The 20,126-nt window shown below is 44.4% G+C and overlaps 1 protein-coding gene across 1 annotated transcript in view; it reads right to left on the bottom strand.

Annotated features, from left to right (window-relative positions):
* Positions 1–20,126, bottom strand: part of Etv6 (ETS variant transcription factor 6) — a 245,338-nt gene that overhangs the window by 195,808 nt on the left and 29,404 nt on the right.

Below are 20,126 nucleotides of genomic sequence, written 5' to 3'. Positions count from 1 at the left end.
TCGAGTCCAACATTACTCACTGCACATTCACCAGCAGAGGCCTGGGATGAAAAGACAGCAATGGAAACACGGTCACTTAAATGTATCAAACATTTGTAACAGTGGAGCCTACAATTCCTGCATTAACTCATGTCAACCTACCTAACATACACTGAATATTAATCTGTGCCAGCTACATTACTAATAGAAGCGAATCAATGATGCAAAAAATAGTCACTGTTCTCAAGTTTACAGTCTAGTAAGGAGGCCAAACATTTAATAATTACAAGGACTGAGGATCTTTACTGAGCATCTACTGTGTGCTGGGCTGATTATAGACCAAGTGACAGATGAGGTCTTTATTAGGTAGCACTATGAATTCCTACTTACTCACAAGAGAACCAAAGCACAGGTTATTTGTCTTTAACTTTCTATACTAATAGGAAATGAGTATTAAGAAAAGACAAAAAAACAAAACCTAAATCAATGTCAGGGTGACATGTGATATACACCAAAAGCCAAACCAAAACAAAAAACCCCTTTGCACATCTGAGTCACTCATCACTGGGAATTTCCCCGTGCTGTGGTCTGTCATTTCCCAACCTCAGCTTGGCCCATGCAATCCCAGAACTTTGGAGATAGGATGGAGACAGGAGGATCACAAGTTCAAGGTTGGCTTCAGCTACATGGTAAATTTTAAGCAAACCTGGGCTATGTGAGATTGTCTTTCAAAACAAAGAAATAAACAAACTAATTTCTTTCTTTCTGTCTGGTTCATCTGTCTTGTGTTGGTCTAACTTGCATGGCCCCTAGTTGGAAAACCTGAGATGAGCAGTAAAAAACCATTTTGTTTTCTTCTACTTTATCACATGTCACTCTCATGCCCTCAGGCCTTCAGGGTCACCATCTCTGAAGTGAAGGAGTTGGATGATGGATTACAATGACATCAAGGGTCTTCTAACTGGACGTCCCAAGAGCTAATGACTAGGAAGAAGAAAGATGACATCATCAAGACGGAAAAAGCCAACCAAACACATTAGGTGCTGATGAACATGAGACTCTAAAGCTCTCTGAAGCCACAGGTAGGGTGCTGAGGCACAAGGGGAACAGCTAGGACCCCCCTCCCCCCGCCAAGCAATTGTTCAAGATGTCCCTGGGTCTCCAGCACTGGAGGAAGAGTGATGAGGAGAAAGAGAAGCCATAAGAACTTAAACACATTCCACCCGACAGCCAGATGATGTCATGAAGGTGATCACTCCAACTGTCTGAGGATCTGCCTCATTGTGTCACAGACTCCATCAGATGTGACAAAACTAAGAAGACATCCTTTCCTGGAGAAGCCACCCCACCTGAACCACTGTCTCCAGCTTGTGTTTACCCCACCCCACGTCCTACCACAAGTGCAGAGTCGGGTAAGTCTGTATTACAACCTAGGTCAACTGGAACACAAAAGATCCAGGAACATTCCATAGAACCCAGGTCAACCCCAGTGCCTGCAGGAAGAACCCCAATTCCTCCAACACCGCAGCCTCCACTGACCCTGCTCCTATTCATTCTTGTCTATCTTCCTACACACTGGCTCTCATCTTGCCCATACCTCCACCCCTACCCCTGCTTTCTTACTGAACTCTCAAAATGCTAAGCTACATTAGACAGAGACATCCCCAGTTCAATTCCTTTAAAATCTGCTCAAATCAAATTGACTTTCTTAGCATTTTTTGTCAGTTGGAGCTGGATTTGATAACACCATCAAAAAGATGGCCAGCACCATCTTAAGTCTGCCATACACAAAAATGCCAGAAAATTAAATGCTTTAGTATCTTTTCACAGATTTGAATAAAACTCAAGAAACAGAACTTACAGAGATTACACACACCAAGTGACACACACAGGTCACCACTGTGACCAGTTCCAACCTTTTTTTTTTTCTTCAATCACACATCAACCTAAGAAAAGCAGAGCAGAGTGATAATCTGATACATAATGAGTGCAGAGTCCAATTATCTCCCAGCTCCTTAAAGACAGGGAAAAACAGCATTTCCACAGAGAGGGAAGAGACCATCTCACTCAGTGTGCCAGCAGGAACATGTATGAGAGAGAGAGAGAGAGAGAGAGAGAGAGAGAGAGAGAGAGAGAGAACGAACACACTGTGTGTGGATAAGCGATTACAATTCGTGCTAAATACACAAAAGCGGAGACCAGGATGCAGCCAACACAGGCGGCGTGGACAAAGGTTTAGCTCAGAACGTTCTGTAGAGACGGAGTTCTTTAACCTTGTGTTCTGAGAGTGAGGGACAGCCTTGCTCAGGCAGAGGTGTCCCCTCCATCGCTGCATGTCATCCTCCTACTTAACCTCTGAACTCATCAGCAGAAAAATCCACAGAACACTACTGAGGACGGTCCACTGGTTCTCAGATCTGAGCGGTACATCTTAGTAGGTGAACACGTCATTGAAAAAGGAGATCTGGGTCCCCAACTCAAATAACTCCATAAAAGATACTATGAAATGTTTAATATGCATTACATCTCCCATAACCTTCCTAATCACCCAGTGTGAAAGCTCGGTATTATCAGTGACCCATTTTAAAATGAGGAAACTGTACGAGCTAACATACCACAGAGAAAGGGGTTCAGGTGCGGGGCTACGAGACTTTAGGGCCATGGGTTCTTAACCTCAGTCTATGAAGGTACAAGAATGCAAAGAAACCAGATATCTAATAACACAGACCTAAAATAAAGACCTCCAAAAAATAACACTATGGTGTACTGTGACATAATACAATGCATTTCTCTACAATTATCCGTTTCAATAAAAATTTTAGTTGGTACGACTCCATCAGATCTTCCCCGGTGTGCGCTCACACTGCAGAGGCTGTATAAGCTCTCCAGTTAGAGGGAGAACTGGCCACAGAGGACTGGCTGTTTTCGCTGCAAAGAGAGACTCCTGCTGTCCATGAGGCCTCCCTAGTCCTTGTCCCTGAAATCATCGCTCCCTCCGCTAACCGTAGAGCATCCGAGAACAGATGGTCGGGGATGCATGTGGGTGGGGCAGCCATCCCTCAGCCCCCAAGTGTTTTCGTCACTAGAAAGCAAATAGACAGAAGCATCTGGGGACAGAGAGAAGGAAGAAAGGGTGCTGGGCCTAAGAGACTGCAGAAACGGGCAGCAGAACCTCCCCAGCACGTACCGTTGCTACCCTAGCCTTGGGGTCATTTCAGTCCAGTCTCCGAGGAGAAAAACGCTTCTCCGTGAACATCAAGTACTCCTGAATCCTACAGTGTCCAAACAGACAGGCTGATAAGGACCAGAAGTCACTGATATCTTCCCCTGCTCTGGCATGGACCAGACCTGCCCTTGTAGTAGGGATGACACAGAGGGAAAGTGTGTGAGGATGACCCTGAGCGGCACAGACCTAAAAGATCACGTTATAAAATAGACATCGGGAATGGGTAAAAATGACTTTGCTCTGTCTATCCCCAAACTGAAGGGACACAGACTCAAGCATGCCATCGGAATCACATTAGCTTAACTGCATGTGGTATTTTCTACTCAAAGCTAACCGTCTGCTGTGGCCTAGGTGTGCCATGTTCCCCTGCCTCTTATGTCTGTAAAATGATCCACCTCACCTGCCTCCCTTATCTGTCTGTGCGCTCACACTCCTCCAAATATCAGCTCTCATACTAACACCCTAGTCTCCCCAGCAAGTCTTCCCTCCCAATGACCGAAGTGGTCGAGCGCACCATGACAGTATCTCCATTGGAACGGACCCTCTTCTGACTGGATCAAAGGGTGTTTGCTGGGTCTGGAAAGCTAGCTCAGCAGTTAGGCAAACACACTGTTCTTCCACAGAACCAGAGTTTGGTTCACAGCACCCACGTTAGGGAGCCACCTGTAACTCCAGTTCTAGGGGCTCCAGTACCTTCTTCTGGACTCTGTAGGCATCTGCACTACCCATATGCACACTACCCACACAGAGACATACATATATGCATAATTAAAAAAAAATACATCTTTTTAAAGAAAGGAGTGTTTGTTTGCTGAGTGTGGGTCTCAAGCAGCCCAGGCTGGTTCTGAATTCCTGATCTCCCTAACTGGGCCAGCCAAGTTCTGGGATCACAGACATGTATCATCATGCACAGCTTAGCTCATATAAGGGCAGGAAGCCAGTCTTACTAAGATGGTGTCTGCCTACTTCATAGATACTACGTAAAATAATGCAAAGAACTGACCTATTTCACAGGAAGAATAAAAAGGATCTGCCGTACAAGAAATATAGCTTTAGGTTCAAGGACTTTAACATCAGGTGACGTCAAAGAGCGTTGATGGCACCGAAATCCTGTTTCAAATAAGCACTTGCTATATACCCACAGCTGTTTTCTGAACACCAAAGAGGTCTGGGAATTGGAGAGAAGAAACAGGACTACAAGAGGCAGAGTCTCGTCCACAGCGTTCACATGCTTCTTCACACCAAACTGAAGTAAGTACTACAGATCTGTCTTTGCTGTGCTTCCCACAAATGCCACCTGCAGTACAGCATTATGGCTGCTTTCCAACGAAGCAGTCACAGGTACAAAAAGGTCTCCTACATGGACACATCAACACATGTGTACATATGAATATATGTATAGCAAACCTGTTTACAACAGTGAGAACCTACTACCAAGCTGAACGCCCATTAACAAGAAACTGAATGAATAAACTGAGCAACTGAGCATACTCACAGACAGAGTGGTGCAAACAGATAAGAAAGGGTGCTCTAGTGATGGGAAGCAACAAAGATGAACTTAACAGTTTTAAAAAAAACATGTGAAGTTTAGAAGATTATATACGGCCTGGTGCAATTTTTATAAAATGTGAGGACAACTAAAATTAAATATATATTATACATGCCTTTTTATATATATGTTCTATATTTTTAAATTGCCCATTTTGGGACCATAGATAATGGGAAAAAAGTACGAGTGGGAGGGGAGAAGAGGGAAAGCGGGAAGAGAGGAGAGGAATTGTGTAGGAGTCACACGTTCACCTTAGGATGACGAGGGAAGGTGTGGGAAGAGCACCCTGTGGTCAGATCTAAGTTATTATCAAAAGCCTACTTGCTTTGGGGGTTGGGGGGACCTATGTGCCACCAAAACAGTGTTCGTGCCATCCAATCTGATGTTACTAGAAGGCACAGCCTCTAGAGAGTGAGTCATGAGGGAGGAATCTTCATGGAAGGCATTCGTACTCTTCTAAAACAAGACACGAGGGAGCCCTCCCCAGCCCGCAGTGTGAGGGCACAGGACTAAGGGAGTAGTCTGTGGCTCAGAGGAGGGAGGGCCCTGACCAGCAACAGACCATGCCAGACTTCCAGCCTTCTGAAGGTAGAGAAATGAATTCTGCTATCTATATGACACCTCACTTATGACGGCTAGGGCAGCTAGAACTGACTGAAAAGTTGCTTAATGTATATTTTACACAAGTAAAACTGTGAAGTAACCATTACCACTAATCCAATACTTTGTGGAAAAGCCCAATATTAAAAATAAATTTAAAGAATATTGTAACATGGTGTCTCTCTCTATATATAAATATGTCCTACCATTAATATATATATATATATATATATATATATATATATATATATATATATATATATATATATATATATCCTATCATTAATTAATTTACTCAGTAGCCTGTGCCTAGATGACCAGTTGAAAGGGGACTAAATCCATGAACTCTATAGGGCCCTCAGTCCACAGAGCCGTCTCTTTCTTGCAGAGGACCCTAAGTTTAGGATGGCACCAAAACACACCTCAGCTGCCTCTGCATCACAGAGCACTCAGGGCCCAGCCTTAATCGCATTCCTGAATATGGTGATACCTCCCAAATGGCATCATAAATCCAGCCTGTGACACCGTATATTCGAGGCTCCTGGTAAGAACATGACCCTGCACTTGTGCCTGTGTGGAAATCAATCAGTTCTACCTTCTCAGGGAGGTACACTCAACAGTGGAGCTTACACAGTGGGCCCTGGGGAGAAGGTGTGAGCAGATGTCTGCTGTGGGATGGTCTGTATGTCAAATGTGTTGCTGATTGGTCAATGAATAAATCACTGACTGGTCAGTGGCCAGGCAGGAAGTATAGGCGGGACTAACAGAGAGGAGAATTGAGAGAACAGGAAGCTGGGGGAGAGACACTGCCAGCCACCATGATGAGAAACAGCATGTGAAGATGCTGGTAAGCCACAAGCCATGTGGCAAGGTATAGATTCATAGAAATGGATTAATTTAAGCTGTAAGAACAGTTAGCAAGAAGCCTGCCACGGCCATACAGTTTGTAACCAATATAAGTCTCTGTGTTTACTTGGTCGGGTTTGAACGGCTGTGGGACTGGCGGGTGACAGAGATTTGTCCTGACCGTGGGCCAGGCAGGAAAACTCTAGCTACAAATGGCGCCGAACGTGTTGGCAAGAGTTTCCACCTAAAAACTGAGAAAAAAGATTCTAAAACGGAGCTAAAAACAGCTTCCTAATTGTCTCTCTCAAATGAGCGGCAGCTGCCGGTTTGAGCTACTGGCTGGTTCCTAGCGTGCATGCTCGACCTGCAGTATGGCGGGAATGAGGCCTCTGCAAGTGGCACATTAAGCTGTGTGGTGGATTTAGCCTTTGCTAGGACAAAACAAAAAAAGAGGTTTTTGGGCTACACGCTGCTTTGATAGAAGCATAGACCCACTATTTCTGAGAGTTGATGGCTCCCAGAGCTGGCGGAAAACGTATCACCGCCATGTTGGGAAGCTGAAGTGGGTGGAGCCAGCAGCCATAGCGCCAGCACGTTTCAGGCTTAGAAGGCTGCAGTTTAAAGCAATAGGCTCAAGCTAATATAAAAAAAAATAAGCCACGTAAAGATGGCTACCACACAGAGAATCTGGATTATGTTCTCTTTGATATTCGTAACTGAAGAAAAACATTTGATTACAAAAGCTGTTGAGTTATGCCAAAATGTATATTTTAAAGGTACCTTGACTTCAAAATATGGATGTAAAGATATGTTGCTTTGGAAAGGAGGCTCTGCTTTTGTTTCCACAGAAAGCCAGAGGCTATGGATTTGTTCCAGATTAAGATACATCAGGTTTGACCAGCCAAAACCCCCTGAAAGGTGACACCAAGGCCCAGATGATCCAACATCCAGAATGGTTTCAAGGCAACTGGCTCAGACGATACAGCCTCACGGACTACTCCATGATCCTAAAATTTTCTTTGTTTCCCCATAAGATACAGCACCCCCCTCCAGCAGGAAGTAGTAAGAGAAGCTACGCCCAAATTCCCAAATATACCAAGCTGACTTTGGAGATGTGTAAAGGTTAAAACCTTCCTTTTTAAGAAAAGAAAAGGGGAAGTGCTGTGGGATGGTCTGTATGTCAAATGTGTTGCTGATTGGTCAATGAATAAATCACTGATTGGTCAGTGGCCAGGCAGGAAGTATAGGCGGGACTAACAGAGAGGAGAACTGAGAGAACAGGAAGCTGGGGGAGAGACACTGCCAGCCGCCATGATGAGAAACAGCATGTGAAGATGCTGGTAAGCCACAAGCCATGTGGCAAGGTATAGATTCATAGAAATGGATTAATTTAAGCTGTAAGAACAGTTAGCAAGAAGCCTGCCACGGCCATACAGTTTGTAACCAATATAAGTCTCTGTGTTTACTTGGTCAGGTTTGAGCGGCTGTGGGACTGGCAGGTGAGAGAGATTTGTCCTGACTGTGGGCCAGGCAGGAAAACTTTAGCTACAGATGTCAGAAAAAAATCAAGGAGATGAAGGAAGATATTCCAGTTGTCCCAGGGGAGGGGTGGGAACAGGAGGAAGACAGTGCTAGAAGGATCCAGTGCCTTCCAAAGGCTGCTGTTCCTCCAAACACTGTCATCAAATCAAGCCCCTCACATGAAAGTTCAGCGGATGACACTTCATTTTCCTCTTAGAAAAAGGTGAAATGTTAGAACCAGGAAAGCAAACTGTAGCCTTGCCTGTAATTTTGCTTGTCAGTATAATAGTGAACATTTCTGTTAGGATGGCAACAAACCATGTTTTTCTCCTGATGAGACCCAAGATAAACTAGCCAGGGTTTAAAATAAGTCCATATACAATAGTGTATACCTGCAATCCTATCGCTCTGGAAGATGCCAGAAGACAAGAGCTGCAAGCCAGGCTGGTATACTTAATGAGACTTTAGGTCAAGAAACTACTGGTTCGTTATTATAAACAAAATTTAAAAGCAGTAAATGGGACCACCAAAACAGTAAAAGCACTTGCCATGCAAACCTGATGACATCAGTTGGATCCACCTCAGAAAGGCAGAAGTGTGGCATGCTCACCTGAAATCTCAACACACAACACTAACAAGAGAGAGCCTGCCTCAAAGACAACAGGGAAGGAGAAAACCAACTCAAGATGGATGTCCTCTAATGTACAGTGCACACACACACACACACACACACACACACACACACACACCCCGGACACAGAACAATAACAAATAAAATAATTCTTAAAGCAATAAAAGCCATCTGGTTCCCTTAACTATTCAAGACATGCCTCAGGAGGAGTTTGCATTTAAGGGCTGCCCACCTCAGCCTGGATCTCTAGCTCCAAGCAGCCCCTTCCTCTACTGATTCTGGCTTCTGCAGAGATTCTCCGCACAACAGAAAGCTTGTAGAGAAGCAAGGCACTGTCCCTGTTTGCCTCGAGGACACAAAGGCTCCCCTCCACTTGCACACTTGGCGTTCCTCACAATCCCAGTGACTCTTGCACTGTCTCTGCCTGGCTGAGTCCTGGGCCTGAGTCCTAGCAAATAATCTTGATGAGATCTTGCCAAAACATTTCTTCATCACATATTTTCTTTGTCTCAAAAGAGAAATCGATGTAGCAACCAACCTTTGTTCCTCGTCTTTCTCATACCTCCAGGAGCACTGATTTGGGGCTTGTACTGAAACTGTGAAGTAAACACCATGAAGTAGAAAATGGCGGCTACACACCTAACCTTTCTCTAAACAGTCTTCATTAGTTGATAAAGGTCCTTCTAATAAGCCCCTGGAGACTACAGAGGGACCTGTTAGGACAATTGAGGCCACCACTATCCTAAAAGGGTCTCACGTGTTGCCATCCTTCTAGATTCCTAAGGTTGCCCTGAAATGTGATTTTTGTTTTTAAACATCAAATCTGGAGACCCCTGACAGGGACACCATGCTGTTTCACCCTCTGCAGCTCATGGCAGCTTCTGTAACAAACCCTGAGCTCCTGAGAGTTAGGTATCAGGAAGCCCCCGTTACCAGGGGAACAATGAGCCCCTGCTTCCTTGGTCACTGAGATCTGGGAGCAACTGATCCTACAGGGCCAAGGGAGCAAGTGCTAACTAACATAAAGTCAAAGGGCCAGCAAACGGGACGGACAGAGTGGAAATGACTAGAAAGCTCAAGCTCTAACCCTAGCAGCTGCCACACATCACACTGTGACATCTGTCCCCTGGGGCAATCATGACATTTTCTTTCCAAGTTCATTCACTGGTTCTTCAACTACTTATTGGACCAAGTCCAGGTGTCCTCAGCCACACTGGGGCCCTTTAAACGTACCCCTGAAACCTTCCCTTCTGATGTCTCTCCGGACACAACAGCCTCTTCAGGGTGTGGTTGCTCTCTCTGGGTAAGGCTCCCCTTTGTCAAGCCTTCCTAGGCTTCTTTGGCATTGATAAGATGAGAGCTCTGGAGTCAAGCACCCAGAACCTGACAGTGGCTCCAGCATCCCCTTGGTGTGCTCACTGGCCTTGTTTGGTTTCAGAGCTATAACACGGGAGCCCTAGAAAAGCCCTTTTTGCATGGCTGACATGTTACCACACAAAACAAGTGAGCACGCACAGAATGTGTGATCACTACTTGGCATCTGGCAAACTCTTAAAAGCCATTGTTGCTATTACTACTATCTTCACTTGTGATGAACCCTCTACCTCTTTTAAATTCCTTCAGTTTTCCACACTAATCCCCACACCGCTCTGTACTATTACTTTTCTTATACATAGTGTCTTATCTCAACCAGGCTGCAAGTTCCTTAGAGGTGAGGACTACAGCTGGCCTGCTTTCCTTTGTCTACAAAATTTCAAAGTGTCTAAATGCAGGAACACATATGATCACACTCTCACACAATAGCAATGATGCCCTCCTTTGCCCAAAAGTGTCTCGTTCAGATTCACTTAATTTAATGAGTTCGACTTAAGAATCTTGGTTAAAGGAACTGATTACTCAGGGGTGTGTGTGTGCCTTTTCTTTTTCTTTCTTTTTTTATTTTCAAGTCATATGGGGTCTGCGGGCACACACCTGCAACCCTAGCATTTGAGAGGTAAAAAAGCAGAAGGATGGAGGCCAGACTGGGGTACATGAGTTCTAGACTAGTCTTGGCTTCAGAACTAGACCATGACTCAGTAAGTCACTGGCAAGCCAATTTAAATGTTAAGAAGTCTGGGGTGTCCTGATGGCTCGTCAGGTAAAAGCATTTACTGCCACACCTGACAAACTGAGTTCAATCCCCAGGACTCACATGCTGGAAAGAAGAACTCATGAGTCGTCCTCTGACCTCTGTATACATACACATCCCCCAGCCCCCTTCCCTCCACACACTAAATAAATGCAATTTTTTTTTTCATAAATACCAGAGGCACCAAGAATCGAGGCAAACTAAGCTGTTGATAAGCAATCTGTGGATCCCACACAGCCTCTGACAAATCGAGGTGTGAAAACGGTCTCCGACAATTGCAAAGGTTCCGAAGTGACACAGGGTGAATTCCTGGCAGGCAGACAGAAGGAGTGATCTGGTCTGCCCTCAAAGCTTAGGTCACAGAGGAACCCAGATGACAAAGACAAAGTGAACCCTCTTGAAGGTTCCGTCCCACCTGCCGGGAAGAAAACCCCACTGTGCCCGGCAAATGGACACAAGAACACTGAGGCTGCCAGGGCACAGAGACAAATGAGGAAGCCATAGCTGCACCAATTACACAACCCGGAGTCCTAACAGATAACAAACACAAGCGAATTATACTCTGGGTTAAATTCAGCGACGAATACTAACTCTGAAGACTTTCTTGTAAATTGAAAAATATGACAATCAACAAAAGGTTCCACTATGGACTCCATGAAAAGTCTGCAAATGTTTAGTCTGACTGTGGCTGGCTGTGTCTGGAGAAGGGCTGCGAAGGCTCTGTGTGTGTATAAGGGCTCTTTCTTTCACATTCGTCTTTCAGTGCTGAGGAGACAAAGGCTGGGATCATCCACTTTCGTTCAATAATATGAACATAATACCGCATTTCATCTTTATTTCAGAAAGGATTAAGACAAGAATCTACTGCGATTTGCTATTGCATTTAAATTAGATTTGATAAGGACCAAATGTACCCTTCCTGTGTGCCCTTCCTTTCCTTCTTACCACAGATAAATTCACAAGGGTATGAAAATGCAGTGTTGGTTTTAGACATTCACTTCCTACTTCCTGGTTCTCACCCAGAGAAGAAGTATTAAAAGTCATGAGAAAGGGGGAAAATGTCACTTTTACCCAGAAAGAATCAGGAAGTGCCCCAAATCCCAAGAAGGAAGCTGCCCTGAGAAAGTAGGCTTTCTTCTCACAGGCAGATGAGGGCTGTGCCCTAAGGGGTTGGTACCTTACAAAGGGTCTCCTGGATTTTCAGTTTATTATTATTATTATTATTATTATTATTATTATTATTATTATTATTATGAAATGTCGATATATCCATACAGAAGTCAATCATAAATTAGCACAAAGAACCCGATGCGGGGTGGCATTCCTCTCTGCATGGATGCGGAGAACAGTTTGCTGAGACAAATGACAGTCCCAACTCTGTACAGGCAAGCTGCCACCTCCTCAGCTGACCTCTGCTCCTAGGTCACCTCCCTGGAACCTCTCAGACCACACTACCTAGAAGAGCAGCATCCATGTCCAGGGTCACACTTACACGACCCTCTGTTTCTCTGAGAGCCCTGATCATTAACCAATTGCTTTAACTTCACTTATATCTTTGTGTGTGAGTTGAAACTCACAGACTATATTTACTGGCTGAATCCTCTGTGCTGTCTGCATACAGCCTTTGAACTCTAGGTAGTAATTAGATAATATGAAGAAATTACTGTTAGCTTTGTTATGTGTAATAATGGCATTTTGTTTGTTTTTAAAGGATGTTAAAAACATATTTAAGTGTTTATAGGTGAAATTACAAGGGATTTATATAGTACTATAAAATAACAGGTTGATGGAGGGATGCAAAGTATGGAAGGACACAGGCCAGGATTAGTCATGTACTGTTAACTGTCAAAGCTGAGTGATGAGTGGATAAAACGTTCTATTATTCCTACTGCTTTTGAATTTATGTGGCAATTTCTATTAAACATTTTAAACCCAAATGGTAAAATGAAAGTATCTGTCTCAAGATGGAAAAACTTCATAAGCAAAATATCAGAGGGACAAAAAAAAAAAAAAAAAAGGATCTTAAAATTGACTAAAACTACATGCGTAGGCCAGCAAGATGGCTCCGTGGTAAAAATCAACATGCCATACAATCCTGACTACCTGAATTTAATCCATGGTACCCACATACAAAAGGCTGGATGCGGTAGCTAGTGTGTGCAATCTTAGTCCTAGCATCCCTACTGTGAGAGAGAAGACAGAGGCAGAGGCAGCAGGAAGCTCTTGTGTGCAGCAGAGGAGCACAAACAGTAAGAGACCCTGCCTCAAAAACAACCAGAAGGGGGCAGGCACGCCCAGGAGAGGGTGGGGAGGGCGGGGAGGGAGTGTGAGATTACTAATACCATTGTTTTTGAAGTGGCAGGGGAAAGTTTTGTTCATGAAATTTGTTCTCTCCTCCAAAAGCAAACCACAGCACACAAGGGTGAAAATTCACTAATTAATTCACTCATTCTCTCCCTCCTCCCTTTTTCTCACACATAAAAACACACACACACACACACACACACACACACACACACACACACACACACACACAACCTTTTATTAAGAAATGATAAATGAAACTAGATGCTCATTTGACCTATCAAATAGCAACAAGTCAAAAGCCACCACAGATGAGATAGACTGTTAGAACTCATCTATCTTGCTGCTAAAAGACCCACGTTGTCACCTGTAGTTACTTTCTAGCTGTTGAAAGAGCTCCAGGGACATATGATGTTTACACTGATGTTGTATAAACAAGGTCATTTTGCATTAGCAGAAGCATAGGTAAAATTAATTTGCCACATCTATTCCTAAGCCTCCCTGCATACCGATACCCATGAACTGCTTCTGACTCAGCTGGCAACGCCTGTGACAGATGTCTGTCTTTTCCTCTATCCATGTGGCGATGAGCATCCAATGAATTCATTATCAATTCACTTCAGAAGAGACTGTTTCACACAAGAAAGTTTGAGGACACTATGAAGCTACGGTCTGAGACAGAGTCTTACAAGGGAAAAGGTGGCAGAAGAGAACGAATAACAACTCGTTAGGGAATTTTTCTTGGGGCAATCTGTTTCTGAGTTTACTGTTTCTGAGTTTATAGTCTAGTGACATTTCTAGGAAAACAAACCCTAAATTCGGGCCCACAGTCTGCTCTAAGTTTCCTGAGATACAAGAGGGACAGAAAGTAAGAGTAACATTTAAAAAGAAGTAGAGATAAGCATGTTCCCTTCCTCTTTCCAGCCTTGGACCACAAATTGATGGGAAAGTCATGGATCCAGTGGGATCGACATCACGGCCTATAACTGGTCACAGTTTTTTTTTTTGGGGGGGGGGTCACAAAAAAGACTAGGTAAATCCACTTACTAAAAAGAACGAGTTTACACTTTTTATCTTAGTTGCACTGTGCTTTAAAAGAATACAATTAGCCAATAAGCTGAATGTGTAAACAAAGAAATATGCAGCAAAGATTTGCTCATTGTCCTGTGACCTGAGGTCCTTACTTAGCCTGTGGGTAGAAATGAGCACAATGGTCAGAAAGTTCCATTCCTACCTCCTGGTTTTCTGTAGCATCCCACAGAGGTCACGGGACTTTGTGATACACAACGACAATAACAAAAACAAGAACCCCAGAAGAAAACAGCATGACATTTTAGAAAGTATAAATAGCTACCTTTAACTTTGTCAATGTTTGCTGAAAAGCTACAGAAGACAAATCTTTTTCGTATAAGTGAGAAAAAAGAAAGTAAGAAAGTAGGGCCATGTACACCACTCAATATAAAAAGCTAAACAAAAATTACCCTAAAGAGCAAACACACCCACTAGGCTAGGGAGTGTTCCAGCTGCTATGGAAGCCGGATGGTGATAAACGGCCATATCCAACCTCTACCTACATGGTAGGGACACCGGCTCTATCTTTAATAGAAAGGAATTCATTTTCACGGGATGCAGGAAGTATCTATCCTGCTAGGCTCCCTTTGCCCACACCACCAGGAGGCTCTGACCAGACTTCAGCGGCTTTAAAGCACCCTGATTTCCCATATATCTACCTCAGGGTCCAAAAGTAATGGTTGCTGTTGTTTGCTTTGTGTTTCTGCCGTGCTGGGGATCGAACCCAGAGCCTCAAGAATGCTTGCAAGTGTTCTAATGTTCAGCTGCATCCCCAGGCCTCAAAGAGGTTAAAGAACAGTAAGTAAGGAGTAGAAGGAACAGAGACCACTGGTGGGGACAAGCCTAAGATCTAAGTCCCTAAGGGAAACGAGCGCCCTCTCTGCGGCCGGTTCCGTCCATGGGTAGAACTGTCTGCTACAGGTGTGAGAGTACAGATGTGATCAAAGTCCAGGGGAAGCAGACCAATCAACGCCACTGGGGAAATGCTCTAATCAGGTTCCAAGCAGATCTCTTTGCTCCAGGAAGGTGAGACGGGGTCGGGCTATCATTTTAACAAGCACGTTGCTGTGGGCTCTTCCCTTACACACGTCCTCAATGAAGGGAATTAATCACTGGCTGCAGGAAAATCAACCCAGAGTACTCCCTGCCCTGACTGAACACGCAATATGGACCATGGGGGATGAAGCTGGAGGCTGCACCAAGGGAGGGAAAGGTTCTTGGCCAACAATCAAAGAAGCAAAAACCCTCAACTTCCAGAAGAAGCTTAGAAAATGGGGGTGGGTAGGGGGAGACAAAACACTTGTCAGGTGTGGTGGTTCATGAATGTAATCCCAGAATTTGGAAGGCTCAGGCAGAGAGACTCCTATGAAATGGAGGCCAGTGGGCTACTGAATTCCGTATGCACCTGTTGTGGCACACACACAAATACACAGGCATGGGAATCGAGAAAAAGTGGGGAGATGGGTTGAAGATGTAGCTTAATTCCTAAGGACTTGCCTAGAATGCGCATGGCTCTGGGCTTGAGCCACAGTACTACATAAACTGGGCACGGAAGCGAACACCCCAATCCTAGCACTGAGCCAGTGGAGGCCAGAGAATCAAGTTCAGTGTCATCCTTAGCTACATACTGAGTTCAAGGCCAGCTTGGGCTACATGAGACCCTATCTCAAAACGAAACAAAAACAAAAAATCCAATAATAGTAAATAGTATGTAAGTTGGTTTTTTATAGCAGGAATCTTAGAGAGTCTTATTAATAAAATCAAACCTGAGGCCAGTTATTGGGGTGAATACTGGAAGATCAGAGAGACAGAACAAGCCACAGCTACCTCACCTTGCCAATTCCTCAGCTGATCCTCTTTCCTCAGACTGGAAGCCTCTGTGTCCTCATATCTGAATGGCTCTCAGCTGAACTGTGCTAGAAGCCTGAAAGCTTAACCAGCCAAATGCTTCTAGTTTCTGGTCCTCACGCCTTACATACCTTTCTGCTTTCTACCACCACTCCCTGGGATTAAAGGTTCGATTTCTGGGATTAAAGGCGTGTGTCACCATGCCTGGCCGTTTCCAATGTGGCCTTGAACTCACAGAGATCCAGAGGGATTTCTACCTCTGGAGTGCTAGGATTAAAGGTGTGAGTGCCACCATTTTCTAGCCTTTGTATCTAGTGGCTGTTCTTTCTCTGACCCCAGATAAGTTTATTAGGGTGCACAGTATTTTGGGAACACAATACCACCACAGTTTTTGGTTTATTATTGGTAGGCTTGAATAAGTGGATTGATTGCCTCTTAAAACGTAAGTCCTTTAGTTCTATAATAACTATAGTAGTGCAGGATATTTTGAATCATCATTGAGATGACCTGAATGTTCCTTGGAAGAAGGGTATGAAAGACTGAAACTTCACCCACATCCTTTCGGAGGTCAAATGCCCTTACAGCTAGCGAGGCTCATCTCTCAACTTTACCAATAAACTAGAAGACACCGGGAAATACCGTAACCTAGGGCACAGCCAGCCTTGATTCCCAGCCATGCTAGTAGCACTGCACTATAATGCCAGAGAAATGCAAAGATATTTATATGCTCAGAAGGGTATCATAACAATGTCAGAGTGATGGAGGCTAGCAGAAGTGTGATCACTGGAACCCAGAACAAGTGCCTTAGTTTGCTTTCTATTGCGGTGATAAAACACTGACCAACTTGAGGAGCAAAGGGTTTATTTGGCTCACAGTTTATAGTCCAATCATTTGAGTCCATCATTCAGAGAAGTCAAGGTAGGAACTCTAAGCAGAACTTGACTCAAGTGGGCAAGAACCTGAAGGCAGAAACTAAAACAGAGGCCGTGGAGAAGCACCGCTTACTGGCTTTTTTATACACCCCAGGACCATGTGCCTAGGAATGGTACCACTCACAGTGAGCTGGACTGTTCCATATCAATCATCAACCAAGAAAATGCCCCACAGACCGGCCTACAGGCCAATTGTTGGGGACATTTTCTCAGTTGAGGTTCTCTCTTCTCAAATGGCACTGGCTTGTGTCAAGTTGACAAAAAAACAAAAACAAACTAAAAAACAAACAAACAAACAAAACACCCAATACAACAGTCAGGTCCGGGTGTAAGACCTATCTGTTGCTCTTGCTCTGATGGGTGGCCTGGGAAAGACACAAAGCATCAAACGTCACAGACTCTTTCTAAATGTGCCATTTCCCTATGGGAAGTGAAAAGAGAGTGACAAGAATAAATACAGTCAGGTCCCTCGGTGGCCCCATTTTAAAAAGCGCTTATTTATAGACTGGAGAAGCATCGAGGTCATTTGACATGCTATATGTGAACTTGGTAGCAAGTCTGTAGAGAAGGGTAGAAAGATGACTGTCTCGTAGTGTGGGGATCGAGGTAGGAAAAGAGAATCGATGGGAAGAAGAAAGCAAGCTTTACCTAAGAAATCACATTCCTCATTCCTCCCTTCCTTTACTCGTTCATAAAGTACAAAGAACCTACTCTAACAAGAACACTATGCAGCTGCGCAGAACAGCTGCATCTTTACCCACAACTATCTGCCTTACTTTATTTCAACAGAGTCAAAGACTTGGGTAAGGAACCATTGATCTTTAAGCTCAATCTCTTCCTAAAAGACCCTTTCCTTCCTACACACGCAGATTGTGCTAAAGATCTTACGCATATGCACACACACACACACACACACACACACACACACACACAAATGCCAGACCATTATTTTTCACTCAGATGACAATATCTATGATGGTTAATTTTGCATATACTCCTGTCTTGATCATGAGGTTCCTATTGTTTTAGAATGCATCTCTGAGGTTGTTTCCAGGTAATCTTAGCATCTGAAGCTGTGGACTCAGGAGGGATGCCCTTCCTAGTGAGGATGGGCATCAACCAGTCCCTTGAGGCTTAGAAAACATGAAGCAGAAAAACGAAGAATTCATCAGTCATGGCCTTTTCCCTCCTGTTCCCCAGTTTGAGCTGGGATACCTCATCTTACCTGTTACAGCCCCCAGGAACTCCAGTAACCAGCCCTTCAGACCATGACGGAATTATGCAACTGGCTTTCCTGGGGTTTCTACCTGTAGACAGCAGAAGATCACAGGACATACTCCCTGCTATCATCCTCCAGAGTCATGTGAGTCAATACACCATAATTAACTTATCAATACATCCATAAAATCCACTGGTTCTTTCTCTGGAGAACCCCAAAACAATGATGTGTACCATTCTTTTTACATGAACAACAAGATATTGTCATAACAGAAAAAAGCGATCCCAAGATGAGAAACAATTCTCTCGACAAGGGGACAGAAAACCAGGAAGAAGGTACCACCATATAAACTGCAGAAACAGACATAAAATAACTCCCAGGAGTTTTTGGTCGCTATTAAAACCAGGCCCTGACTATACTGAGCTCCAGATTAAACACATTCAACAGATTTTATCACCTGGGGTAGTTGATCAGTAGTCAACACCAAAAGTCATCACAATGATATTAAGACTAGAATTGGGTATGCCAGGATCTCCTTTGACCTCAAGGACATCAAACACCCTTCCTATTTTTGTTTTATTGAGTGAGAGTCCTTGTAGTAACAATGTCACAGGTATAGTACTTGGCCATTCAAAATCCTTGTTGGTTAACTGGACAGCGAGTACACAATGCACATTGGCATAGGTAATGGAGGCCTGCAGAAAGTAGAGAAATATCACAGCAGAAACCACAGGAGGGGGCATCTACCTCACCAGAGGAGGTCAGGTAGGGCTGAAGCAACTGCCTTGAAGTAGACAGAAGTACCTGTCAGGGAGAATTTGGTGGAAGTTCTTAGCCTAATCTCATTAGTGCTACCATCCTCATTTTGCAGCTAAGAAACAGGAAGTTCCAAGAAAGGAGAAGTCTTCTCAAGAAGTTAAATGATGTATCTGAGAGCGAATGGCACTAGCTCAACCATGTTACACAGCCAGCCTCTTAAATCAGAGGCCCCATCACTTCCCATTGTGCGATGGTTAATCCTGACCGTGCTCAGAAACACACAGGAGGTCTAAGTACATCTCCAGGTGTATCTGTGAGTGTGTGATCTAGGAACGATCAACTTGAAGAGAAAACCCACCCTGGATACAGGCAGCAACATCCCACAGGCTGCAGGTCCTGATGGAATGAAGAGGGAAAATGGAAGCAGCTAGCCCAGCTTTCTCTCTCTCTGCTTCCTGGCTACAGCAATCCATGCTGCTCTGCCCTGTCACACAATTCCTACCATGACAGGCTGACACCTCTGAAACCCCGGGCCCAAGCAAACGTTTCTTCCCTCGAGCTGTTGATGTCAAGTATTTGTCACAGTGACAAGAAGCTCTCTGACACATGTTGGTAATTTCAATACCTAGCATATCACAGGAATTCCTTGAGTGTCTGGCCAATTAATCTGCATCACTAGGCTACTTTACACAGCCCATGTTCTTTTAGCTACACTCCAGTCCACAAAGCAAGAAAGATTCGGAATAACAGCCATGTATCTGCTTAAGAAACAGTTCATTCAGGTCTCTGTGTAGGGCTGTCACAACAGGCCAAAGGCAGCATGGATGTATAAATGCCCATATGTACATTTGGAGTTATGTATGTATCCAAAGATGTGTATGTTCAACTACTCAGAGCCAGGAAGTAACTGAAGAGTTTTAGTTCTGGTTCCATTCAGATTTACAATTACAGGCAGAGAGAGGGAGCAAGGAGGAGGGAAGACAAAAGAGGAGGAGGGAAGAGAGAAAAGGTTCAGCCCAGAGCCAGACCCATCTATCTTCCTCCCCTTTTCAGAGGCAGCAGCCAGAATTGATCTGTGATCTGTTTCCGTCTCACAAAACCATGCCGAGGGCCACACTGTGCTTGCAGCGGGGGGCAAACGGTAAGACAGACCCTCCTCTAGCTGATCTGCTCAGGACTTAACAACAAGCAGAAACTCGGCTTAAGAACCACATCACTGCCTCTCATGTACTTCTCCAGATTCTGGATTCACAAGCGACAACGTAAAGCTACACGTCGCTTTCTCTGCAGACGCACACCTCTAACAGCGTCACTGCGGCTGGCCGTGCTGCAGACAGGCTTTACCCTCACGAACAGCTGGGCCTGTGGGCTGGGAAGAGGGCCTGAGACAGCCTCAGCCTCAGAGCCACACACAGCTATAATTTTTGTCCACATCCCCTTTTCCTTTACTTGAGTGGGTGGGGTGATGTACATATGTGGGTGCGCGCACATGCGTATACGTGTGCACACACAG

The sequence above is a fragment of the Peromyscus californicus genome, unplaced genomic scaffold, assembly GCF_007827085.1.
Source record: "Peromyscus californicus insignis strain IS unplaced genomic scaffold, ASM782708v3 Scaffold_6__1_contigs__length_162567912, whole genome shotgun sequence".
Classification (NCBI taxonomy): Eukaryota; Metazoa; Chordata; class Mammalia; order Rodentia; family Cricetidae; genus Peromyscus; species Peromyscus californicus.
Note: the sequence above shows the minus strand (reverse complement) of the source record. Positions and strands in the feature narration are given on the sequence as shown.